We start from the raw sequence: 24,847 nt of genomic DNA, 5'->3' as shown, positions 1-24,847 counted from the left end.
GCTGTTTGGACGCGTCCTTCCCCCCAAAATACTTCCCAAAACCTTGCACCCCACTTCCTGGACAAGGTTTGGTAAAAAGCCTCACCAATTTGCCTAGGTGACTACAGACCCAGACCCTTGGATCTTAAGAACAATGAACAATCCTCCCAACACTTGCACTCCCCCTTTCCTGGGAAATGTTGGATAAAAAGCCTCACCAATTTGCATAGGTGACCACAGACCCAAACCCTTGGATCTGAGAACAATGAAAAAGCATTCAGTGTTTTACAAGAAGACTTTTAGTAAAAAATAGAAGTAAATAGAAATAAAGAAATCCCCCCTGTAAAATCAGGATGGTATATATCTTACAGGGTAATTAGATTCAAAAACATAGAGAACCCCTCTAGGCAAAACCTTAAGTTACAAAAAAGATACACAGACAGAAATAGTTATTCTATTCAGCACAATTCTTTTCTCAGCCATTTAAAGAAATCATAATCTAACACATACCTAGCTAGATTACTTACTAAAAGTTCTAAGACTCCATTCCTGTTCTGTCCCCGGCCAAGACGACTACAGACAGACCCTTTGTTCCTCTCCCTCCTCCCAGCTTTTGAAAGTATCTTGTCTCCTCATTGGTCATTTTGGTCAGGTGCCAGCGAGGTTACCTTTAGCTTCTTAACCCTTTATAGGTGAGAGGAGCTTTCCCCTGGCCAGGAGGGATTTCAAAGGGGTTTACCCTTCCCTTTATATTTATGACACGCCCCCCAAATCTCAGCTAGGGTGAAACACTGGCTGGGATTTCTTCCTGGAGCTCTAGGAAAAACAGAGTTAATAAGACACATGCATCTCTAAATATACTACCAAGTACATAAAGACTAACAATATTTTCCACATCTCAAGGACGATTTTAACCAGTTGATTCTGGGAAACTTTCACGGGAGAGTGCATCAGCCACTTTGTTAGAAGCTCCTGAGATGTGTTGGATGTCGAAATCAAAATCTTGGAGAGCTAAACTCCACCGAAGAAGTTTTTTGTTAGTTTCTTTGACGGTGTGAAGCCACTTTAGTGCAGCATGGTCGGTTTGCAGGTGGAAACGCCGTCCCCAAACATATGGGCGTAGCTTTTCCAGAGCGTAGACAATGGCATAACATTCTTTTTCAGTGACTGACCAGTTGCTTTCCCTCTCAGACAGTTTTTTGCTGAGAAACACTACAGGGTGGAATTCTTGATCAGGTCCTTTCTGTATTAAAACTGCTCCCACACCACGCTCGGAGGCATCTGTGGTTACTAGGAACGGTTTGTCAAAGTCTGGGGCCCTTAGTACAGGGTCAGACATGAGTGTCGCTTTAAGCTTGTTAAAGGCCTTCTGACACTTTCTGGTCCACTGAACAGCATTTGGCTGTTTCTTTTTGGTTAGGTCTGTCAGTGGGGCAGCGATTTGGCTGTAGTGCGGTACAAATCGTCTGTAATAACCGGCCAAGCCTAAGAAGGATTGAACCTGTTTCTTTGACTTTGGGACAGGCCACTTTTGGATAGCATCCACTTTGGCCTGTAGGGGGCTGATAGTTCCTTGACCCACCTGGTGTCCAAGGTAAGTCACTCTGTTTAGGCCTATTTGACACTTCTTAGCCTTAACAGTTAGTCCTGCCTCCCTTATGCGCTCAAGGACTTTTTGTAGATGTTCCAGGTGGTCTGCCCAGGAATCCGAAAATATGGCCACATCGTCAAGGTAGGCGACTGCATATTCTCCTAATCCCGCTAGGAGACCATCTACAAGTCTTTGGAAAGTGGCGGGTGCATTTCGCAGCCCGAAAGGGAGTACATTAAATTCATACAGCCCGAGATGTGTGATGAAGGCTGACCTTTCCTTGGCAGATTCATCTAGCGGTACCTGCCAGTACCCCTTGGTTAAGTCCAAGGTAGAGATGAACTGGGCCCGTCCCAGTTTCTCTAATAGTTCATCTGTGCGTGGCATGGGATAGTTGTCTGGGCGAGTTACAGCATTTAGCTTACGGTAGTCCACGCAAAAACGTATTTCCCCATCTGGTTTGGGAACTAGAACCACTGGAGATGCCCATGCACTTTCAGAGGGGCGGATTACACCCATCTGTAACATATCCTGGATCTCCCGTTCTATAGCAGTTTTAGCTTGAGGAGACACCCGGTAAGGTTGGACCCTAATTGGGTGAGCATTACCTGTGTCAATGGAGTGGTATGCCCGTTCAGTCAGTCCTGGGGTGGCTGAGAACGTTGGCGCGTAGCTAGTGCACAGCTCCTGGATCTGCTGTCGCTGCATACGCCCAAGGGTCATGGAGAGGTTCACCTCTTCCACACCACCAGCACATTTCCCTTCGTAGTAGACACCTTCAGGCCACTCAGCGTCGTCTCCTCCCTGGGCTGTAAACTGACAAACCTTTAATTCTCTGGAATAAAAGGGCTTTAGAGAATTAATATGGTACACCTTAGGCTTCCGGTTGGAGGTGGGGAATGCTATGAGATAATTAACAGCTCCCAGGCGCTCCTGGACCACGAATGGCCCTTCCCACGATGCTTCCATTTTATGGGCCTGGAGCGCCTTTAAGACCATGACCTGGTCTCCTACTTTGAAGGAACGCTCTCTGGCATGTTTATCATACCAGGCTTTTTGCTCTTTTTGAGCATCCTGTAAGTTTTCTCTAGCAAGGGCGAAAGAGGTTCGGAGGGTGTTTTGTAGGTTGGTTACAAAGTCCAGAATGTTAGTTCCTGGAGAAGGTGTAAATCCCTCCCATTGCTGCTTCACCAACTGCAATGGCCCCTTAACCTCACGGCCATATACAAGTTCAAATGGGGAAAACCCTAAACTGGGATGTGGTACAGCTCTGTAGGCAAAGAGCAACTGCTGCAATACTAGGTCCCAATCATTGGAGTGCTCATTTACGAATTTACGTATCATGGCCCCCAAAGTTCCATTAAACTTCTCCACCATGCCATTTGTTTGATGATGGTAAGGAGTGGCAACCAAGTGATTTACCCCATGAGCTTCCCAAAGGTTTTTCATAGTTCCTGCCAGGAAATTAGTCCCTGCATCTGTGAGGATGTCGGAGGGCCAACCTACCCTGGCAAAAATGTCTGCTAGTGCCTGGCACACACTTTTAGCCCTGGTGTTGCTTAGAGCTACTGCTTCCGGCCATCGGGTGGCAAAATCCATGAAAGTCAGTATGTACTGCTTTCCTCTGGGTGTCTTTTTCGGAAAAGGACCCAGAATATCCACAGCTACTCGCTGAAATGGAACTTCAATGATGGGGAGTGGCTGGAGAGGAGCTTTGACCTGGTCTTGGGGTTTTCCCACTCTTTGGCACACCTCACAAGACTGGACATAGGTAGAAACATCCTTGCCCATTCCCTCCCAGTGGAATGACCCCCACAAACGGTCTTTGGTCCTGTTCACCCCAGCATGGCCACTAGGGTGATCATGGGCTAAGCTCAAGAGCTTGGCCCGGTATTTAGTTGGAACTACCAACTGTCTCTGAGGATGCCAGTCTTCCTGGTGTCCCCCAGAAAGAGTTTCCTTGTATAAAAGTCCTCTTTCTACAACAAACCTGGATCGATTAGAAGAGCTGAGAGGCGGTGGGTTGCTCCGTGCCGCCGTCCAAGCTCTCTGGAGGCTTTCATCTGCTTCCTGTTCGGTCTGGAACTGTTCCCTTGATGCTGGAGACATCAGTTCCTCATGGGATTGTGGACCTAGGCTTGGTCCCTCTGGAAGCGATATAGGGGATGGAGCTGTTTCTGTTGACTGTGAACCGCTCTCCGCTGGTGCACTATGTTGGGATTCAGGCTCCGGCTGAGCCTCTTGTGTAGGGTTATCGGCTGCTGCCAGTTCAGGTTCGGTGGGGCCCTCTGGTGTTGAGGTTGCAAGTACTGGATTCAGTGCTGACACGGGGTCTGGTGTTGGTTGTTTGGCTGGTTCCGGTTCTGGGACTGGTTCCGTCTGGGTCTCTGGGACTGGATCCACTACTGCTGTTGCAGACATTGGCCTGGGGTCCAGGTCCATCACCTCTGACTGGGTCCTGATAGAAGTTTCCGGAACAGAGCTAGGCCTCACGGCTTGTTTAGCCTGGTTGCGGGTGACCATTCCCACCCTCTTGGCCTGCTTCACATGATTGGCCAAGTCTTCCCCCAACAGCATGGGGATGGGATAATCATCATAGACTGCAAAAGTCCACATTCCTGACCAGCCCTTGTACTGGACAGGCAACTTGGCTGTAGGCAAATTGAAAGAGTTGGACTTGAAGGGTTGAATCGTCACTTGGATCTCTGGGTTGATTAAATTGGGGTCCACTAAGGAAGCATGGATAGCTGACACTTGTGCTCCGGTGTCCCTCCACGCGGTGACCTTCTTCCCACCCACACTCACAGTTTCCCTCCGCTCCAAGGGTATCTGGGAGGTATCTGGGCCTGTGGACCTCTGGTGTGATTCCGGTGCAATGAACTGTAATCTGTTGGGGTTCTTGGGGCAGTTGGCCTTTACATGCCCCAGCTCGTTACACTTAAAACATCGTCCAGCTGACGGGTCACTGGGGCGAGGAGGGTTGCTGGAGAACGGGGTGGTGGGACGATAAGGGGTCTGGAGGGTTCTTTGGGAGGTAGGTGGGGCTTTGGGCGGCCCCCGGTAATAGGGTGTGGTCTGGGGTGGTCCCTTCTGGTCTCCGCTCCAACTGCGACCAGTTTTCTTCTTCTCTGCCACCTCCACCCATCTGGCTCCAATCTCTCCTGCCTCAATTACAGTTTTGGGTTTCCCATCTAGGATGTATCTTTCTATTTCCTCAGGAACACCCTCTAAGAATTGTTCCATTTGCATTAGGAAGGGCAAATTTACTGGAGATTCAACACTTGCTCCTGATATCCAGGCATCCCAATGTTTTACAATGTGGTAGGCATGTCGGGTAAATGACATGTCTGGTTTCCACCTTAGGGCTCTGAACCTCCGACGAGACTGCTCGGGTGTTATCCCCATTCTGACTCTCGCCTTGGATTTAAACAGTTCATACTTGTTCATGTGTTCTTTAGGCATTTCAGCTGCCACCTCAGCTAAGGGTCCACTGAGCTGCGGCCTCAGCTCTACCATGTATTGGTCAGTAGAGATGTTGTACCCAAGGCAGGCCCTTTCGAAGTTTTCTAAGAAGGCCTCAGTATCATCACCTGCCTTGTAGGTGGGGAACTTTCTGGGATGGGAAGTGGTACCTGGAGAAGGATTGCTAGGGTTTGTTGGTATATTCTGCTGGGCCTTTATCCTCTCCATCTCCTCCACATGCTTCCTCTCTTTTTCCCTCTCCTCCTCCACATGCTTCCTTGCCTCCATTTCCCTCTTGTGGGCAGCCTCTTGGTGTTGTTCTGCCTCCCTTTCTTGTTCCTTCTTCAGCTGCATGAGTTCTATCTGTCTTTCATGTTCCCTTTGTTTTTCCTCAGCCTGAAATTTGGCGAATTCCAGCTGTAGTCGAGCTGAGGATTTGGCCATTCTAACCTCTCTGTTTTTAACTAACTTTACACCCGAGGTTTAGAAATAAACAAACAAAACTTGGCTGTAAAATTTTGCTGTGCTGCAATAGAATACCTATTCTCTGATAGTGATTGTCAGCCTACAGAAAAAGACAATTCCCTTGTCTCTGCTCTGGGCCCAAATTAAAGCAAAAAACCTCCAACTACTTGGAAACCTGCTTACCCAGCCCAAAGAAGAAAAAAATTTCTTTTCAAACCTGTGCTCCTTGTAAAACAAAAAAAAAAAAAAAAAATCAAAATCCTAAAAAAACCCTGCCACTTTTGTCTCCAGGCAAATGGGTAGAGCACACACCCCCTATTTACTTTTAGGAAGAAAAGAAAAAAAAAAACCTCTGGGTTGGAAGACTGTGAATTTCCCTGCAGGAGTTAAGTACCCTGCCTCCAGGCAAAGAAAACCTGCAATTCACAAGATAATCCCCTTTTGTCTCTGCTTGGCCACAAAGCAGAGAGAAACCAAGCTGCTTTCAGTTTCAAAGCTGCCTTCTGGACTTCCTAAAAATTCCTTTTTAAAATCTGTATTTCTAGTTCAAAAAATCTCAACTGGATCTCAAAATGATTTCAGGTTAATCCCACCACTGTGCCACCATGTCAAGGTTCCTCCCCCACTCTGAACTCTAGGGTACAGATGTGGGGACCTGCATGAAAAACCTCCTAAGCTTATCTTTACCAGCTTAGGTCAAAACTTCCCCAAGGTAACAAATATTACCCCCGTTATCCTTGGAATGGCCGCTACCACCACCAAACTAATACTGGTTACTGGGGAAGAGCTGTTTGGACGCGTCCTTCCCCCCAAAATACTTCCCAAAACCTTGCACCCCACTTCCTGGACAAGGTTTGGTAAAAAGCCTCACCAATTTGCCTAGGTGACTACAGACCCAGACCCTTGGATCTTAAGAACAATGAACAATCCTCCCAACACTTGCACTCCCCCTTTCCTGGGAAATGTTGGATAAAAAGCCTCACCAATTTGCATAGGTGACCACAGACCCAAACCCTTGGATCTGAGAACAATGAAAAAGCATTCAGTGTTTTACAAGAAGACTTTTAGTAAAAAATAGAAGTAAATAGAAATAAAGAAATCCCCCCTGTAAAATCAGGATGGTATATATCTTACAGGGTAATTAGATTCAAAAACATAGAGAACCCCTCTAGGCAAAACCTTAAGTTACAAAAAAGATACACAGACAGAAATAGTTATTCTATTCAGCACAATTCTTTTCTCAGCCATTTAAAGAAATCATAATCTAACACATACCTAGCTAGATTACTTACTAAAAGTTCTAAGACTCCATTCCTGTTCTGTCCCCGGCCAAGACGACTACAGACAGACCCTTTGTTCCTCTCCCTCCTCCCAGCTTTTGAAAGTATCTTGTCTCCTCATTGGTCATTTTGGTCAGGTGCCAGCGAGGTTACCTTTAGCTTCTTAACCCTTTATAGGTGAGAGGAGCTTTCCCCTGGCCAGGAGGGATTTCAAAGGGGTTTACCCTTCCCTTTATATTTATGACACGCCCCCCAAATCTCAGCTAGGGTGAAACACTGGCTGGGATTTCTTCCTGGAGCTCTAGGAAAAACAGAGTTAATAAGACACATGCATCTCTAAATATACTACCAAGTACATAAAGACTAACAATATTTTCCACATCTCAAGGACGATTTTAACCAGTTGATTCTGGGAAACTTTCACGGGAGAGTGCATCAGCCACTTTGTTAGAAGCTCCTGAGATGTGTTGGATGTCGAAATCAAAATCTTGGAGAGCTAAACTCCACCGAAGAAGTTTTTTGTTAGTTTCTTTGACGGTGTGAAGCCACTTTAGTGCAGCATGGTCGGTTTGCAGGTGGAAACGCCGTCCCCAAACATATGGGCGTAGCTTTTCCAGAGCGTAGACAATGGCATAACATTCTTTTTCAGTGACTGACCAGTTGCTTTCCCTCTCAGACAGTTTTTTGCTGAGAAACACTACAGGGTGGAATTCTTGATCAGGTCCTTTCTGTATTAAAACTGCTCCCACACCACGCTCGGAGGCATCTGTGGTTACTAGGAACGGTTTGTCAAAGTCTGGGGCCCTTAGTACAGGGTCAGACATGAGTGTCGCTTTAAGCTTGTTAAAGGCCTTCTGACACTTTCTGGTCCACTGAACAGCATTTGGCTGTTTCTTTTTGGTTAGGTCTGTCAGTGGGGCAGCGATTTGGCTGTAGTGCGGTACAAATCGTCTGTAATAACCGGCCAAGCCTAAGAAGGATTGAACCTGTTTCTTTGACTTTGGGACAGGCCACTTTTGGATAGCATCCACTTTGGCCTGTAGGGGGCTGATAGTTCCTTGACCCACCTGGTGTCCAAGGTAAGTCACTCTGTTTAGGCCTATTTGACACTTCTTAGCCTTAACAGTTAGTCCTGCCTCCCTTATGCGCTCAAGGACTTTTTGTAGATGTTCCAGGTGGTCTGCCCAGGAATCCGAAAATATGGCCACATCGTCAAGGTAGGCGACTGCATATTCTCCTAATCCCGCTAGGAGACCATCTACAAGTCTTTGGAAAGTGGCGGATGCATTTCGCAGCCCGAAAGGGAGTACATTAAATTCATACAGCCCGAGATGTGTGATGAAGGCTGACCTTTCCTTGGCAGATTCATCTAGCGGTACCTGCCAGTACCCCTTGGTTAAGTCCAAGGTAGAGATGAACTGGGCCCGTCCCAGTTTCTCTAATAGTTCATCTGTGCGTGGCATGGGATAGTTGTCTGGGCGAGTTACAGCATTTAGCTTACGGTAGTCCACGCAAAAACGTATTTCCCCATCTGGTTTGGGAACTAGAACCACTGGAGATGCCCATGCACTTTCAGAGGGGCGGATTACACCCATCTGTAACATATCCTGGATCTCCCGTTCTATAGCAGTTTTAGCTTGAGGAGACACCCGGTAAGGTTGGACCCTAATTGGGTGAGCATTACCTGTGTCAATGGAGTGGTATGCCCGTTCAGTCAGTCCTGGGGTGGCTGAGAACGTTGGCGCGTAGCTAGTGCACAGCTCCTGGATCTGCTGTCGCTGCATACGCCCAAGGGTCATGGAGAGGTTCACCTCTTCCACACCACCAGCACATTTCCCTTCGTAGTAGACACCTTCAGGCCACTCAGCGTCGTCTCCTCCCTGGGCTGTAAACTGACAAACCTTTAATTCTCTGGAATAAAAGGGCTTTAGAGAATTAATATGGTACACCTTAGGCTTCCGGTTGGAGGTGGGGAATGCTATGAGATAATTAACAGCTCCCAGGCGCTCCTGGACCACGAATGGCCCTTCCCACGATGCTTCCATTTTATGGGCCTGGAGCGCCTTTAAGACCATGACCTGGTCTCCTACTTTGAAGGAACGCTCTCTGGCATGTTTATCATACCAGGCTTTTTGCTCTTTTTGAGCATCCTGTAAGTTTTCTCTAGCAAGGGCGAAAGAGGTTCGGAGGGTGTTTTGTAGGTTGGTTACAAAGTCCAGAATGTTAGTTCCTGGAGAAGGTGTAAATCCCTCCCATTGCTGCTTCACCAACTGCAATGGCCCCTTAACCTCACGGCCATATACAAGTTCAAATGGGGAAAACCCTAAACTGGGATGTGGTACAGCTCTGTAGGCAAAGAGCAACTGCTGCAATACTAGGTCCCAATCATTGGAGTGCTCATTTACGAATTTACGTATCATGGCCCCCAAAGTTCCATTAAACTTCTCCACCATGCCATTTGTTTGATGATGGTAAGGAGTGGCAACCAAGTGATTTACCCCATGAGCTTCCCAAAGGTTTTTCATAGTTCCTGCCAGGAAATTAGTCCCTGCATCTGTGAGGATGTCGGAGGGCCAACCTACCCTGGCAAAAATGTCTGCTAGTGCCTGGCACACACTTTTAGCCCTGGTGTTGCTTAGAGCTACTGCTTCCGGCCATCGGGTGGCAAAATCCATGAAAGTCAGTATGTACTGCTTTCCTCTGGGTGTCTTTTTCGGAAAAGGACCCAGAATATCCACAGCTACTCGCTGAAATGGAACTTCAATGATGGGGAGTGGCTGGAGAGGAGCTTTGACCTGGTCTTGGGGTTTTCCCACTCTTTGGCACACCTCACAAGACTGGACATAGGTAGAAACATCCTTGCCCATTCCCTCCCAGTGGAATGACCCCCACAAACGGTCTTTGGTCCTGTTCACCCCAGCATGGCCACTAGGGTGATCATGGGCTAAGCTCAAGAGCTTGGCCCGGTATTTAGTTGGAACTACCAACTGTCTCTGAGGATGCCAGTCTTCCTGGTGTCCCCCAGAAAGAGTTTCCTTGTATAAAAGTCCTCTTTCTACAACAAACCTGGATCGATTAGAAGAGCTGAGAGGCGGTGGGTTGCTCCGTGCCGCCGTCCAAGCTCTCTGGAGGCTTTCATCTGCTTCCTGTTCGGTCTGGAACTGTTCCCTTGATGCTGGAGACATCAGTTCCTCATGGGATTGTGGACCTAGGCTTGGTCCCTCTGGAAGCGATATAGGGGATGGAGCTGTTTCTGTTGACTGTGAACCGCTCTCCGCTGGTGCACTATGTTGGGATTCAGGCTCCGGCTGAGCCTCTTGTGTAGGGTTATCGGCTGCTGCCAGTTCAGGTTCGGTGGGGCCCTCTGGTGTTGAGGTTGCAAGTACTGGATTCAGTGCTGACACGGGGTCTGGTGTTGGTTGTTTGGCTGGTTCCGGTTCTGGGACTGGTTCCGTCTGGGTCTCTGGGACTGGATCCACTACTGCTGTTGCAGACATTGGCCTGGGGTCCAGGTCCATCACCTCTGACTGGGTCCTGATAGAAGTTTCCGGAACAGAGCTAGGCCTCACGGCTTGTTTAGCCTGGTTGCGGGTGACCATTCCCACCCTCTTGGCCTGCTTCACATGATTGGCCAAGTCTTCCCCCAACAGCATGGGGATGGGATAATCATCATAGACTGCAAAAGTCCACATTCCTGACCAGCCCTTGTACTGGACAGGCAACTTGGCTGTAGGCAAATTGAAAGAGTTGGACTTGAAGGGTTGAATCGTCACTTGGATCTCTGGGTTGATTAAATTGGGGTCCACTAAGGAAGCATGGATAGCTGACACTTGTGCTCCGGTGTCCCTCCACGCGGTGACCTTCTTCCCACCCACACTCACAGTTTCCCTCCGCTCCAAGGGTATCTGGGAGGTATCTGGGCCTGTGGACCTCTGGTGTGATTCCGGTGCAATGAACTGTAATCTGTTGGGGTTCTTGGGGCAGTTGGCCTTTACATGCCCCAGCTCGTTACACTTAAAACATCGTCCAGCTGACGGGTCACTGGGGCGAGGAGGGTTGCTGGAGAACGGGGTGGTGGGACGATAAGGGGTCTGGAGGGTTCTTTGGGAGGTAGGTGGGGCTTTGGGCAGCCCCCGGTAATAGGGTGTGGTCTGGGGTGGTCCCTTCTGGTCTCCGCTCCAACTGCGACCAGTTTTCTTCTTCTCTGCCACCTCCACCCATCTGGCTCCAATCTCTCCTGCCTCAATTACAGTTTTGGGTTTCCCATCTAGGATGTATCTTTCTATTTCCTCAGGAACACCCTCTAAGAATTGTTCCATTTGCATTAGGAAGGGCAAATTTACTGGAGATTCAACACTTGCTCCTGATATCCAGGCATCCCAATGTTTTACAATGTGGTAGGCATGTCGGGTAAATGACATGTCTGGTTTCCACCTTAGGGCTCTGAACCTCCGACGAGACTGCTCGGGTGTTATCCCCATTCTGACTCTCGCCTTGGATTTAAACAGTTCATACTTGTTCATGTGTTCTTTAGGCATTTCAGCTGCCACCTCAGCTAAGGGTCCACTGAGCTGCGGCCTCAGCTCTACCATGTATTGGTCAGTAGAGATGTTGTACCCAAGGCAGGCCCTTTCGAAGTTTTCTAAGAAGGCCTCAGTATCATCACCTGCCTTGTAGGTGGGGAACTTTCTGGGATGGGAAGTGGTACCTGGAGAAGGATTGCTAGGGTTTGTTGGTATATTCTGCTGGGCCTTTATCCTCTCCATCTCCTCCACATGCTTCCTCTCTTTTTCCCTCTCCTCCTCCACATGCTTCCTTGCCTCCATTTCCCTCTTGTGGGCAGCCTCTTGGTGTTGTTCTGCCTCCCTTTCTTGTTCCTTCTTCAGCTGCATGAGTTCTATCTGTCTTTCATGTTCCCTTTGTTTTTCCTCAGCCTGAAATTTGGCGAATTCCAGCTGTAGTCGAGCTGAGGATTTGGCCATTCTAACCTCTCTGTTTTTAACTAACTTTACACCCGAGGTTTAGAAATAAACAAACAAAACTTGGCTGTAAAATTTTGCTGTGCTGCAATAGAATACCTATTCTCTGATAGTGATTGTCAGCCTACAGAAAAAGACAATTCCCTTGTCTCTGCTCTGGGCCCAAATTAAAGCAAAAAACCTCCAACTACTTGGAAACCTGCTTACCCAGCCCAAAGAAGAAAAAAATTTCTTTTCAAACCTGTGCTCCTTGTAAAACAAAAAAAAAAAAAAAAATCAAAATCCTAAAAAAACCCTGCCACTTTTGTCTCCAGGCAAATGGGTAGAGCACACACCCCCTATTTACTTTTAGGAAGAAAAGAAAAAAAAAACCTCTGGGTTGGAAGACTGTGAATTTCCCTGCAGGAGTTAAGTACCCTGCCTCCAGGCAAAGAAAACCTGCAATTCACAAGATAATCCCCTTTTGTCTCTGCTTGGCCACAAAGCAGAGAGAAACCAAGCTGCTTTCAGTTTCAAAGCTGCCTTCTGGACTTCCTAAAAATTCCTTTTTAAAATCTGTATTTCTAGTTCAAAAAATCTCAACTGGATCTCAAAATGATTTCAGGTTAATCCCACCACTGTGCCACCATGTCAAGGTTCCTCCCCCACTCTGAACTCTAGGGTACAGATGTGGGGACCTGCATGAAAAACCTCCTAAGCTTATCTTTACCAGCTTAGGTCAAAACTTCCCCAAGGTAACAAATATTACCCCCGTTATCCTTGGAATGGCCGCTACCACCACCAAACTAATACTGGTTACTGGGGAAGAGCTGTTTGGACGCGTCCTTCCCCCCAAAATACTTCCCAAAACCTTGCACCCCACTTCCTGGACAAGGTTTGGTAAAAAGCCTCACCAATTTGCCTAGGTGACTACAGACCCAGACCCTTGGATCTTAAGAACAATGAACAATCCTCCCAACACTTGCACTCCCCCTTTCCTGGGAAATGTTGGATAAAAAGCCTCACCAATTTGCATAGGTGACCACAGACCCAAACCCTTGGATCTGAGAACAATGAAAAAGCATTCAGTGTTTTACAAGAAGACTTTTAATAAAAAATAGAAGTAAATAGAAATAAAGAAATCCCCCCTGTAAAATCAGGATGGTATATATCTTACAGGGTAATTAGATTCAAAAACATAGAGAACCCCTCTAGGCAAAACCTTAAGTTACAAAAAAGATACACAGACAGAAATAGTTATTCTATTCAGCACAATTCTTTTCTCAGCCATTTAAAGAAATCATAATCTAACACATACCTAGCTAGATTACTTACTAAAAGTTCTAAGACTCCATTCCTGTTCTGTCCCCGGCCAAGATGACTACAGACAGACCCTTTGTTCCTCTCCCTCCTCCCAGCTTTTGAAAGTATCTTGTCTCCTCATTGGTCATTTTGGTCAGGTGCCAGCGAGGTTACCTTTAGCTTCTTAACCCTTTATAGGTGAGAGGAGCTTTCCCCTGGCCAGGAGGGATTTCAAAGGGGTTTACCCTTCCCTTTATATTTATGACACACCTTTAAATCCCTCCTGGCCAGAGGAAAAACCCTTTCACCTGTAAAGGGTTAAGAACCTAAGATTACCTTGCTGGCACCTGACCAAAATGGAGACAGATTCTTTACTCCCCCCCAGCAGATTTGAAAGTATCAGGGATCATCAAGCAGCAAACCCTGGATAGCACCTACTGCTCTCAAAGGCATCCAAGGAGGTAGTGGACACTGCCTAGAGGCATAACTGAGCAAGGGACTGGAAATAAACCCTACAGTGACAGAGTGCTCCTCATCCAGCTTCCTCCTCTTGGTGTGATGGATGGCTGTCTTAGTGAGAACCAGAAGAAGGCTGATGAGGTCTTGCAACTTTGAGGGGCCACAGATGGAGTGTGTAGATCAGGAGGTGCGGAGAGAGGTGCAGCTAGAATCTCAGTAGGAGATTCTGTGATGAGAGGCAGCTCCTGGTGCACATCTCCCTACAGTGCATCAGATTGGAGCCCCTCGAGAAAGGACAGGTGTTGGGGGAATTCATGAACCATGCTAGGCACACACCATGCCAACTAATATTCCTAGTGGGCCCTGGGACCAGAGTGGAGTACAAACTGTCCCATCAGGGATCCTCACATCACAGCAAGGCCCACCACTGGATGGGACACAAGGACGAGGAAGTGGATAGTCTGTATACACTTGTGCTTCATATGTTCTCTGGGCACTGTTTGGAGGCAGACTGACCTGGAAGGTGCAAAGTGAAGGAGGCGGGAGATGTAGGAAGAGAAAGGATAATCTCCTGGTTAATACAGTTGAATGCTGCCTTGGAGAACTGGATTCTATCCCTACCTCTGCCATAGAGTTCATAGGTGATGCTGGGCTAATCTCTTAAAGCAAACTTCACTTCTGCCTATAATTATATACTATACACAACACATGTGCACAGGGGCAGAATTAAAGTTGATTGGCCAATGTTCATTCTGGTATTTTCAGGACTTTGCAACTTTTTAATCCTTAACTTTGCATTTCCTAATGTTCCATGGTTTAGTTTATAATGAGAGCAACTTTAACTAATGTTAAATGAAGTTTTTGTTCGTGAATTTTCTTTTGGTTTGCTACAGAAAAGCATAGAGAAGTGTTCAGAAAAGAAACCTGCATATTTATCAAAGCAAGTTTTTTTAAAATATCTAAAATTTGTTATTAGAGTTCCAGTCTTCTTTGGGTGGTGGTCGTTATTAACTGGCTCTGTACACTCACCATATACATAGGATATCCAACTGGAGAGCTTTGAAGCAGTGTAAAAGTAAAATAGTCTTCTGAAAAATCCTGCATTTAACAACCTCATGATACAGAAATATAAATTAACACTTTTCATCCTTAATTACTGTCAAAAGCTTTGTTGTTCTTGGATTGGATTTCTGTATCTCTTCATACTGGTTTGTCGTGGGGATGGAAACATTTCAGAAGCTAGAGAAATTCAGTTTGGCCAGTATCCCAAATCTTGATTCTTGTCTGAAATTACTCCCATTTCTTTTGTGGAATTGAATTTTCTAGCACTCCTTGGTTTTAGACAGACTAGATGAATGTATTTCTTATAATTTACAAGATGCCACTGTGATGGGGTTGGGACTCACCACCGCAGCGCCTCCTGTTCATCCTTGGGAATTAGCTCCATTCATGCGGAGTACCCTCTGCCGGTGGTGTCCTGTCCATCTCTCGCCCTAGATTAGCGTCTCAATGTGCGTTGCTCCCAGCTTGCGGTGTCCTTTTCAGGATACTGCCCTCTGGCAGTGCTCACTGGTCTGGTCTCATCCCCTTCTGGGGCTTTGGTGTTATCAGCAGTCCTCCTCTTTGCCCCAGCCACAATGGCTAACCACACCCCAAAGTCTAACCCCTTTTGGCAGGGGTCTGGTGCAGTCCATGATGGCCACTCCAAACGGCCAGATGGAAGTGCAAGGGGGAAAGTGGAGGGACCCAGGCCCACTCTCTACTCTGGGTCCCCAACCAGGGACCCTTTGGTGGCAGCCTTCCTGCCTGCCCTCCTGCTCTCCCTTTGTCCATCTCTCTCCCCCTGGGCCATTTCCCCTTCAGCTCCTCGGGGCCCCAGGTTTCACCACCCCTTTCTGGGGCTGGTCTCAGACTCAGACACTTCCCCTTTCTGCCTTAGGGGGCAGCGCCCCCCTAAGTGGCTCTCTTTGTGGCAGTGGAAACACCGCTTGTGTCTTCCCTTGGCCACAGCCCTACCACAGCCTGTTTGGGCTCTAGCCCTTCCCTCTGGGCTGGCCCAGGCCTTGGGAGCCCTGCAGGGGCACTCCCTCCTGAGGTGCCCCATCTCTCCACAGACCCAACAAGCTTAGGGCCCCCCCTGTTACCCTCACAGGGGGCACCTTGTCTGGGTGGGGCCACCCTGCCCCCTCCCAGTGGGGACACTCCCTCCTGAAGTGTCCCAGTTGCTCACAGGTGAAACAGTTCTTGAGCCCAGGCCCTGGCCTCCCACCCTTGGTGCCTGGTCTCTTATAGGGCCTGGGTGCCCACCCCAGCAGCAACCAGAGCAAGCCTCTCTGCTGCTCGGCAAGTTGGGCCGCCCAGGCCCTCCAATAAAAGTCCAACTTCTCCATCATTTTCTCCTTTCTCTGATCTGGGCAACTGTCTCACAGTGCATGCCCTGCCCCTTGTATCAGGGGCAGACCACTAGTGCCTGCCTTTTCCACCACTTGTGACAGGGTTGGGACTCACCACTGCAGCACCTCCTGCTCCGGTCTCACCCCCTCCCAGGGGTTTGGTGTTATCAGAAGTCCTTCTTGTCGCCCCAGCCACAATGGCCAACCACACCCCAGAGTCTAACCCCTTTTGGCAGGGGTCTGGTGCAGTCCATGATGGCCACTCCAAATGGCCAGGTGGAAGTGCAAGTGGGAGACCCAGGCCTGCCCTCTACTCTGGGTCTCGACCCAGGGACCCTTTGGCGGCAGCCTTCCTGCCTGCCCTCCTTCTCTCCCTTTGTCCATCTCTCTCCCTGGGCCATTTCCCTTTTGGCCCCCTTGCACCAGCTAGGTCCTTTTTCTCAGGGCCCACAGCCCAACAGGTACCAGGTGGGAGTTCACTCCTGCTCCCACTGCACTGTCCCTGGTGCTAGTCTCCTCATGCAGGAGATAGATCTTCACCCTCTGAAAGACTGCCTGCTCCCTTCCTGGGCAGCCTTTATATAAGGCCTACCCTGGCCCTGATTGGCTGGCTGTAATACTGGCCCTGATTGGCTCTCTAACAGGCCCTCCCTGATTGGCAGCTACCTTGTGCATCCGCTCTGGCCTGTTGCAGTCCAATCTGGCATGGGGGTGGGGCACTGCCGCAGCAGAGCTACTGATATACATGGTACATTACAGACAAGAAGACAAGCTCCATGTTCCAAGGTATTTACAATCTCATTCACAGAGATAACATCTAAAGAAATGGCAACCGACCTGGGGAAGTGGGGAAAAGGAAGCCATTATAATTTGCCATTTGGCTTCATGGGCCTTCAGATATTCATTGCTTCAGTAATACTTGTTTCACTTACTGCTTCATTTTTTTTCATTAGAGCATAACTTAGAAGTATATGATCATTTCAAATCTGAGAGTGAATTATAAAATTATTAGCCAAGGGTGTTCTTTGCAATACATTTTGCAAAAGAGTTCTGCTAGTATAAGCCAATGAGACACCATAGAACTGGTTTTATAGTCTGCTAATTAATTCCAAGGAACATATCTGGGCTGCTGAATCTTGTTTTCAGCCATTCTTCCTGCAAAGCACCTGTGGTGGGTGGAGGCTTCTTTTTAAATTTCTTTCTGTGTCATCTTCTTCCAGTTGGCTAAAGCTCAAATAAGTAGGCAGGCCCTTTTTACTTTTGAACATTAAAGCAGCTGAAAGGCGCATAGACATAAAATAATTTTAGGGCCCCCTTGTTGACAAGCATTCCTGTAACATTCATTAGATGCAGACTCGTGGTCCCCTTTTCGCCTACTGTCATGCTCTCTTCTTAGGATGGCATTATGCACCTTATAAATGGCTCACATGCGTGCCATTAACTTAAGTGTACTGTGGGTGCCAAGCAACAAGTGGGCTTGAGAAGCAATCTGAATAATGTTGTGTGCCATCTTATCTCTAGAAAATTTCTCCTCTGAATTAACAGTATATTCTGCCTCATTTTTGATGTCACATTTTGACACACATTTCAAAAAACTCGGGGTGAAATTCTGCCTCATTGAAGTCAGTGGAGTCTGGATTTCACCCTCATTGTCTAAGTAGTTCATAATTCTCATGTTCCCTGGGAATACTGGCTTTAGGAGAACTATGAAGTCCACATGGGCTATCAAAATCTAACAGAAAAGTATGAATTGCAAGCTGAAGAGATCAAGCTTTTGATAAGTTAAAACTTTGTAATTGGGAATCATTCCTCATTAACTATCATCCCTGACAACACAACATGGTATTCCTAATTCAGCACATATCCTCTATTAGACACAACACTACATACCCTAAAACATCAGCTAATACAGATAAAGCTTTCTGGATCAGCTGTCATGCATTCTCTGGCTATTTCTGTGGGCACACACTTCATATTCACTCTCCAAAATATACTGATCACATTTCACATGTACTGTAGCTCTAGTTGTTGTTTACAATAAGTCATTCCCCCCTCTAGGGGCACCAAAACAGAATTGTGTGGAAATATTCACACTCAAAGCCTCAGCAGCAGTTTTGGGGTGTTTTGCTGATTTCACTAGAAATAAGGTTGCTTCTTAGCAGAAGGCACTACATGAGGCCTAAGGCTTATGGACCAATGGAAGATTTCTTCCCCCCTCCCCCCCACACATACTTCTGTGAGCCATGCATCACTAGATCCTAATATTTTGGATGGCTATTAGTGTCCCTTGGTTTTATAATCAGCCAGCAGTCTGCTCTGGGTTTCCTGGAATGGAGCTAGATAGTGGAGTGCGCTACACTGTTATAATGTAGCCTCAATAAACAGAGAAAATGAATATACAGTTATTTGCTCATCTTAAATCCCAACTAGGGATGTTATTACAAGTTATATGTATATCTAGCATTTTGAGTAATCCTTGTTACTGCCAAGAAAACACCTTAATCTGGATTACTACATGAGCAGTGGGGAAGAACGTCCAAGTGAAAAATGAAGGGAACCTGTAGGATTCAGTTGGCAAGAAGTTACACTCCTGTTATGAAAATAAAATGCAGAGAAATTTAACATGTCAGGTAATCAGTGACGGTGTTTTGAGCATTTACGAGACAATCTACATGGCGTGAGGAGTAATAAAATAGTAGAAAAGAGCTACTTGAACAATTTCCCAAATGAACTAGTGACTCCAGTACAGAAGGGATACACAAGGCCCTCTCTGTCACTTTAGCACCACATAAGCTTGTAGGGCCAAATCCTGGTCATGCTGAAGTCATGTGGCAAACCTCCCATTGATTTAATTGAGACCAAGACTTGGCGATTAATGTGGGTCTTGAGGTAAAGCTTAAGTAATGTATTAGGTCTTGTCTTTCTACACTATGGTGAATTTCAACCTTGAAGTAGTATATTAACTACAGTAGCTATTAATCAGTGCCTGAAGACATTTCTGTTTCTGCAAAAATACGCTTCTTGGCTATGGCTACAGCCCTTAGCATAAATTATATGGTACATCATTGATCATATTTCTCCTTCCCAGAATATTGTTGCATTTCTGAGTATAGCTCCTAATAAGGTCTGTATTTTTAAATCTCTAGTTGAAGATTAAAGCACTTTATATCTTCAAAGAGAATTACAAAAAATAACCAAACTATGAACTCCCCAAAGCAGGAATCCTGCCTTCCATGTTTAGTACCTGGCACATTGTGTAAACTACTGTAAATAAATATATAATAGCTAAGTGCTTAAATCTGGGCAGAGGGGGAACATATTGGAGGTTCTCACTGATTTTCATTTTTAATCTACAAGATTAGAAAATAGCATTACGTAAATGATTTTTATGGTGGGCCATCCCAAAATCTTGACATCACATGTGGCTGTGGATGCCGTAGCAACTGCAGCTGTGTTGTCAAGGCAACAGCCTTGTGCTCAGCAGGCAAAACCAATGAGGATTAAGCATTGCTATATTCTAGCTAAGCCTCTGTGACCTTATCAGAGAGCAACAAGATCTGTCTGTTCTTTACCGTGCAGGTGTCCGTTTAGTAGGGAGGGAGATATGCACAGATATACTCTCACAAAGTACCTGATTTAAATGTCAGACCTGGACTATTCAAACAAGTGAATGCATTTTCTAGTTAGATGGATTAAAGGGCTCAATTTTTGTAAGTAACTTTTGTTTTTTAAATGCTACTGTATTACCATTATGGAAGAAACCAGAGAGAAGTGAAATGTACAGGACCCTGTACAATGGAATTTGTTTAGAACTTTGGTATGTAAGTGAAATATTTTTCTGGGATAATTTTGTATTTAAGACAAAACTCAGACAAGTAAGTGTCTCATTGCACAAAATAATATTAATTTGTTAGTTTGCATAGCAAGAAACAATGCTGATAGGCAGAACATGAAATGCAGTAGAGTTGATTATCACTGCTTTTTAGCATGGTACCCTTTTAATTCTTAAGAGTTAATTGGAACAGACAAAATAGTGAAGTAAGTTTGTGTAGCAACATAGGTATATCTTAGTTCATTTCAGTATTTACAGATCTATATTTCTAGTAAGAAGAATTAAAATACAAGTGGAATCAATGGGGAGAGGACAGAAATGCTGAATGTTTTTTCTGCAAGGTGGGTGAGGTAGAAGGAGGGGAAAGTTTGGATAAAGTGCCGCCAACACTTTAGTATTGTCTCAATTTCTCTTCACAGTGTTTTATTTTTGTTTCTAAGGCACAATAAAAAGCTCCTTTTTGGTTGAAGTTTCAGAATGCTGAACAACTGAATTTTACTTTGTTGGAGTCTCTGTAGTTGATTATGGTTTCTTGTTGTGCTTTACTGTAAGTCACAACACTAAAGATTATTTAGGTTCTTTACATATTACTCCCTAGGTGATATGTGTTAACGTAGACTCATTCATACTAGCAGTTTTACCCATCTTATTTCAATCTCTCATGTATTCTAAAATGCCTCTTCCCTCAGCAGGCATCAGTAACAAGTTATCTGTAGGTTTGCCAAGTGTACTTTTATTGGTTATGTGATACGCTAACAATCCTATCCTTTTGATATTATCATGTGTCTGATGTAGATGGTGGGAAAACGAACATGCGACCCAGCCTCATAACTGATTGTGGCAAGAACATCATGTGATTTCCCTTCTAGGTATTTTTTCCCCCTTCATTGAGTTTAATTTAAATTTGCACTAGCCAAACTTATCTTGGATAATTCTTTCTTTTTTAAATCTTATTTATGGATTTTTGGCAAGTTTTGATGCTTCTGTTCTTGCATTTCATATGTTGTCTTTTGCAGTGACTACAATGCTTTTCTTTTGCTACCCTTTTCACATTTGACTGTCTTGTAAAAATAGCTTATTTAGTTACATCAAGATTCTGATTATCATATATACCAGGCATGACCAAACTTACTGATCCTCCGAGCTGCTTACAACTATCTTAAGAAGTTTGAGAGCTGGGGTGCACCTGCTGGAGCTCGGGGCTTCAGCTCTGCTCCTGCTGAAGCCCCAAGCCCTGGCAGGTGCACCCCATGTGGCTGAATCACCAAGACTCCCCCTCCCCCACTGGAAAGAAGCCCTTACCCCATCACCCCGCTGAAAGGCAGAGGTCCTGAGCTTTCTCCCCACCCCCATCTGGTAGGTGGAGAATGCAGGGACGAGGCTCCATGAGCCCCATTTTAAAGGTAAAAGAGCTGCATGTGGCTCATGACCCACGATTTGATCACCCCTGAAATATACTGTACTGGACCAAAATGAGAAGTCTTTACTATGCAGTGCTATTTTTGACAATTGCTTGAAATTTAAAATTGAAATTCCGGTTTTACAAATTGATTTCTAAGGCAGTTGCCATCATCATAGATAACATTTCAAACCCTTGGGGAAAGAAACCAAAGGTGAAAGTGGTTGGGAGATTTTAGGCCACTTAAGTGACTAAGGAACAGTGTCCCCAAAAAGACATCATTGTCCCTAATCTCTTTAAAGTGTAGGGATGTTAAGCTTCAAGAGGTGAGAACCTATGTAATGCTGAACATCATCTAAGTATCACAGCTGTTGAACTCCATAAATCTGTGGATTAAGTCCTTGAGAAAAGTCCAGTATGATCTGAGTATACTTAGAAGCACAGATGCTCTGAGATTCCAAATGAATGGGTCAAGAAATGTGATGTCCTTTCCTTATTTCCTTTAGCCAGTTTTATTTTCAATTTTTAATTTTCTCTTATTTTCAAATCACTCTCATATCAGCCATGTGATGTATACAGAATTAAAAGAGAGGAAAGTAACGTAATTAATGCTAATCTACATGGATTTATGGAAAAACAATCCTGACAAAATAACTTTCTTTTTTTATGAGATTACAAGTTTGATTTGTAAAAGTAATAGTGCTGATGTAACATACGTAGACTTCTGTAAGGTTGTTATGGTACTGCATCACATTTTGATTTAAAAAAAACCTAGAACAATATGAAATTAATATGACACTTTAAATGGATTAAAAGATGGCTCACTGATAGGTCTCAAAATGTAATTGTAAACAGGGACTCATTATGGAGTGGGTATGTTTCCAGTGAGATTCCACAAGGATCAGTTCTTGGTCCTATTCTATTCAACATTTTTATTGATGACCTGGAAGAATATATAAAATCATCACTGATAGTTTGCAGATGACACACAAATTGGGGGAGCAGCAAATAGTGAAAAGGACATGGCACTGATACCAAATGATTCATAGAATCATAGAATATCAGGGTTGGAAGGGACCCCAGAAGGTCATCTAGTCCAACCCCCTGCTCAAAGCAGGACCAATTCCCAGTTAAATCATCCCAGCCAGGGCTTTGTCAAGCCTGACCTTAAAAACCTCTAAGGAAGGAGATTCTACCACCTCCCTAGGTAACGCATTCCAGTGTTTCACCACCCTCTTAGTGAAAAAGTTTTTCCTAATATCCAATCTAAACCTCCCCCACTGCAACTTGAGACCATTACTCCTCGTTCTGTCATCTGCTACCATTGAGAACAGTCTAGAGCCATCCTCTTTGGAACCCCCTTTCAGGTAGTTGAAAGCAGCTATCAAATCCCCCCTCATTCTTCTCTTCTGCAGGCTAAACAATCCCAGCTCCCTCAGCCTCTCCTCATAACTCATGTGTTCCAGTCCCCTAATCATTTTTGTTGCCCTTCGCTGGACTCTCTCCAATTTATCCACATCCTTCTTGAAGTGTGGGGCCCAAAACTGGACACAGTACTCCAGATGAGGCCTCACCAATGTCGAATAGAGGGGAACGATCACGTCCCTCGATCTGCTCGCTATGCCCCTACTTATACAGCCCAAAATGCCATTGGCCTTCTTGGCAACAAGGGCACACTGCTGACTCATATCCAGCTTCTCGTCCACTGTCACCCCTAGGTCCTTTTCCGCAGAACTGCTGCCTAGCCATTCGGTCCCTAGTCTGTAGCTGTGCATTGGGTTCTTCCGTCCTAAGTGCAGGACCCTGCACTTATCCTTATTGAACCTCATCAGATTCCTTTTGGCCCAATCTTCCAATTGGTCTAGGTCCTTCTGTATCCTATCCCTCCCCTCCAGCGTATCTACCACTCCTCCCAGTTTAGTATCATCCGCAAATTTGCTGAGAGTGCAATCCACACCATCCTCCAGATCATTTATGAAGATATTGAATAAAACCGGCCCCAGGACCGACCCTTGGGGCACTCCACTTGATTCAGAAAGCTCTGTATGCAGGGCACAAGCTAACTATGCATTTTCATATATTTTTAATATGTATATATCTAGGAACAAACCATGCTTACAGGACAGTGACTCAAAGAAATTTGGGGTTCATGGTGGATACTCTGTTGGACATAACCTCCCATGTGATGCTGTAGCCAAAAGCCTAATGTGATCCTGGGATTCATGGACAGGTGAATTTTGAGTAGGAATTTTACCTCTCTATTTAGTACTGGTGCAAATACTGCTGGAATAGTCTGTCCAGTTGTGGCATGCTCAGAAAGGTGTTGATAAATTGGAGGGTGTTTAGAGAAGAGCCGCAAGAATGACTGAAGGATTAGAAAACATGCCTTTATAGTGAAAGACTCAAGGAGCTCACTCTATTTAGCTTAACACAGAGAAAGTTAAGGGGTGACTTGATTTACAGTTTACAAGTACCTACATGAGAAACAAATGGGCTCTTCAATCTAGCAGGGAAAAGTATATGATCCAGTGGCTGAAAGATGAAGCTAAACATATTCAGACTGAGAAGAATTTGTACATTTTTAACAGTGAGAGTAATTAACCATTGGAACACCTTATAAAGGGTCGTGATGGATTCTCCATCATTGCAATTTGTAAATGAAGCTTGTATGTTTTTCTAAAAGATATGCTGTAGGAATAATTTTAGGGAAGTGCTATGGCCTGTGTTATACAGGAGGTCCGACTAGATGGGCACCGTGGTTCCCTTCTGGCCTTGGAATCTATGATTTTATCCTCTCTTGCTGCTATTAGTTCTCACTGCCTTTGGTTGTTTTAGAAGCAGTGTTACCAGCCAGGACAGACAAGAGGCACAGCTTTCAGCAGGGTGGATTTTTCTACCTTTTTTTTTTCTTTTCTTTCCTCCTTATATCTATCTTTCTCCCTATTTTTGTATACATATTTTTGTATTTGTATTCTCTGTATCCTTTTTGCTCCTTTTTTTTTAATCCAGCCGTTTTGTCTTTTTCTTAAGTAGCCTTGATTCAATAAGCAACTCGATTTTGATTTTATTTTGAATGTGAAGCTCACTGGTATGTATGAGCTTGCTCAAGCCATGAAATCTTCAGGGGGGAGGTTAAATAGTATTTCTTCCTTTCGCATCTTTTCCCAAATAGCTTTTATGGCTATGGTTCACAATTACAAAAGTCTTTCATCAAGGACACTTAATTTAGTGAGTCAAAATCAGAACTGAGACTAATTAAGCCTAATCTGCCTACTTTTATGCCAATGTAAATCAGGAGTAGTCAGTGGAAGTAAAGTGCTGTAAAAACAGTGCAAGTGGAATCAGAATTGAACAGAAACAAGTCTAAATGAGCTGATTTTCCCCCCCGCCCCCCGCTTTCCACCTTGTGTACACATTTACATTTGTGCTGGAAATGGCCCACCTTGATTATCATGCACATTGTAGGGAGAGTGGTCACTTTGGATAAGCTATTACCAGCAGGAGAGTGAGTTTGTGTGTGTGGTTTTTGGAGGGGGGTGAGGGAGTGAGAGAACCTGGATTTGTGCAGGAAATGGCCCACCTTGATTATCATACACATTGTGAAGAGAGTTGTCACTTTGAATGGGCTATTACCAGCAGGAGAGTGAGTTGGGGGGGGGGGGCAGCAGAGGGTGAGAAAACCTGGATTTGTGCTGGAAATGGCCCAACTTGATGATCACTTTAGATA

General features: G+C 45.4%; 1 protein-coding gene across 7 annotated transcripts in view; it reads left to right on the top strand.

The window, feature by feature from the left end:
* Positions 1–24,847, top strand: part of PRLR (prolactin receptor) — a 318,467-nt gene that overhangs the window by 73,220 nt on the left and 220,400 nt on the right. Inside the window, exons 1-3 of one of the 7 annotated variants that reach the window (XM_084628835.1) lie at positions 19,457–19,599; positions 20,517–20,590; positions 23,223–23,350. The exons of 1 other annotated variant lie outside the window; for it this stretch is intronic. The gene's annotated coding sequence lies outside the window, so the exon portion shown is untranslated. Of the gene's footprint in view, positions 1–19,456; positions 19,600–19,665; positions 19,711–20,516; positions 20,591–23,222; positions 23,351–24,847 lie in introns of those variants that run through there. 5 more of the 7 variants (XM_084628834.1, XM_084628838.1, XM_084628837.1 and 2 more) reach the window with 5 other exon arrangements.

The sequence above is a fragment of the Lepidochelys olivacea genome, assembly GCF_965140295.1.
Source record: "Lepidochelys olivacea isolate rLepOli2 genome assembly, chromosome: 5".
Classification (NCBI taxonomy): Eukaryota; Metazoa; Chordata; order Testudines; family Cheloniidae; genus Lepidochelys; species Lepidochelys olivacea.
Note: the sequence above shows the minus strand (reverse complement) of the source record. Positions and strands in the feature narration are given on the sequence as shown.